This window comes from Macrobrachium nipponense, chromosome 9 (genome assembly GCF_015104395.2).
Source record: "Macrobrachium nipponense isolate FS-2020 chromosome 9, ASM1510439v2, whole genome shotgun sequence".
NCBI lineage: Eukaryota > Metazoa > Arthropoda > Malacostraca > Decapoda > Palaemonidae > Macrobrachium > Macrobrachium nipponense.
This window is the reverse complement of record NC_061110.1, coordinates 83,696,469-83,698,968: the sequence shown is the minus strand read 5'-3', so window position 1 is coordinate 83,698,968 and position 2,500 is coordinate 83,696,469. Positions and strand designations below refer to the sequence as shown.

At 38.8% G+C, this 2,500-nt stretch overlaps 1 protein-coding gene across 1 annotated transcript in view; it reads left to right on the top strand.

The window, feature by feature from the left end:
• The first annotated feature begins 1,144 nt into the window (after positions 1-1,144).
• LOC135218481 (uncharacterized) overlaps positions 1,145-2,500 on the top strand; it is a 21,322-nt gene continuing 19,966 nt past the window's right edge. The window contains exon 1 of the mRNA XM_064254809.1: positions 1,145-1,235. The gene's annotated coding sequence lies outside the window, so the exon portion shown is untranslated. The remainder of the gene's footprint in view (positions 1,236-2,500) is intronic.

Genomic DNA, 2,500 nt, shown 5'->3' with positions numbered 1-2,500 from the left:
CAAGCCGCCTCTGACATAATCTTTTGATATCTGTAGTTCAGGTCGCAGAAAAAAAACACTGCATTATTTTCTTAGTTCATTTTTTTTATTTACTTCTATTTCATTTGTTCCTGAGGAAAATTTTGCCTCTTGACATTTGGAGGGTTCTAATTTGTGGAGATAACATTATATAGGAGTTAGTTCAATTCTATATCCCTGCCTTACCTTTTCTGTAGATCCTTGTTACACTGAACTCTATAAGAAATTGAATTCCTCTGCCTTCTTCTTCTTTCCCGCTGTTATCCCTACATTAAGGGGTCGGTTGCTTGGTGCGCCTTCTCCACTGCCTTCTATCAAAGGCATCATCCTCCACCAAACCTCTACTCTCCATATCTTCCTTCACTTTATCTAGCCATCTAGTTCTCTATCTCCCTCTCGATCTTCTTCCTCTAACTAACAGGTTCCTCCCAGGCTCTCTTCACACCCTCCTCGTCATCCATCCTCCACACATGCCCGAACCATCTCAATCGTGACTCTCTTATCACCTCTGTTATCTTTACTAAGCCTGCTTTTCTTCTCATTTCGTCATTTTCCAATCTCTCAAGCAGCGATATTCCTATAATCCACCTAAATAGAAACTGTTGGATGGAAATATACTGCACATCCCACACCAGATGAACGACTGTTTATCTTTTCATTTTATTTGAACGCAGAGCGAATAAACGAGACGAAATCAGATGGAAAAAAGTAATGAAAATAAACAAATAGAATAAATAAATAAATCTCCCCTGGACGCGAGATTAAGGACTGGGAAGAAGAGATTTTTGGACCAAGGAATTTTTTTGCCTTCATAATCAAGTGTCTCATCTACGTCCTTATAGAATGTTTATTACAATGACTCAATAAGGAAGGATATCACCGAGTTTTAATTCTAAATCTTCCCTGAATTCTAAACGGATTTAAATTTTGCTTTTCATCAACAACAACCATTTGTTTTTATGTTTAAAGTAGTAAGAGCTCGTATGTGAATAAATCTACGTATTATCAAACCTCTTGAGATGTTGCATTGAGCCGATAAAGCAACATCACCAAAACTTTTCCTCGTGTTATCTATGCACTCACCGTGAGCTATTTCAAAATGCCTCAAAAGCAATCATTTACGTAGACCGCAGTCCTCGGGAGACAAGAATCACCTCTGGACAGAAGGTTTATTAACTACGCTGGTATTGAGCCGTTCCGTCACAGCTGGTTGATAGGTACATACCTTCGACCCGATCGAAAAGTCTGCTCTTCTTGATTGGGAGTTATCGCTGATTTCTTCTTCTTCTTCTTCTTCTTCTTCTTCTACTTCTTCTTCTTCTTCTCAGTCTGCTTTTTACCCTGCCAAGGCACAATGTCATATCTCCGCCCTTGGGACGATACTTTAAAGCATTATCTGTGTGAACAGACGATGATAAGTTAATTGACATCGGGTCTTGTACAGATCGGCAGTAACTTCGCTTGTTTTGAGCAGTTCACTTGGACAGTCTGGGCAGAACTTCTAAACATAATCGTGTGGAAAATAAGGAACCTGAGACACCTAGAGGAAAAGAAATTTAAAAAGTGGCAAAGAGAGAAGACGTAGTTTCTGTTGAATAGACGATAATTAACCACCGATAGAATTTTCACCAGGTAAGAGAGGCAAAGTCCAAAGGTAAATTAAAATTAATTGACTGCTCGCGTCAACAAACGAGTGTTGGACACCTATGCGATAGAGCTTGTATACGTTACAGGGAATATGCAGGGACTTCACGAAATCCTTAGATCATATGTGAAATAATCAATTCGCCTAGGAACATCTGATCCTAGGGACTAGTACCAAACACCACGAAACAGTGTAGATGAATCGCTGTTTCATCGTGTTTAGTACTAGTCCCTTGGAAGTCAAATGTGTTTCCCCGTGTTTAGTACTAGCCCCTGGGGGATCAAATGCACTTAAGGACATTTGATCCCCCACGGGCTAGTACTAAACACGGCGAAATACATTTGACTCCCCAGGGGCTGGTACTAAACACGACGAAATAATGTAGATGAATCACTGTTTCACCGTGTTTAGTACTAGCCCTCGGGGTTCAAATGTTTTTAAGCAAATTGGTCATTTCACATACTAAAATCCCTAATTTTTCATATTCCCTGTAACATATACACACAAATAACAATATGAAATCTTGAGAAACTTCTATTTTTTAATTGTTTATGGGTTTGTCAAGAACTTCCGTCTGTCCCATTGCCTGAGGAATGACGTAAGTGACTTTCTAGTGTCATAACAAAATGTTCTTTAAGATGACAGTTGATTGTCATCAGAGAAAATATTTATTTACACGTTTTGTCTTAAATTATGCTTCACGTAGTCGATTACTTTCGTTTTTGTGTTGAACACAAAGTCAAGCAGGTAAGACAAAACATAATAGTATTCTAAAATACCTCAAAAATTATTGTCGAGGTCGCCTGCTTGCGTATCATTTTTTTTCCTGGAACAAGC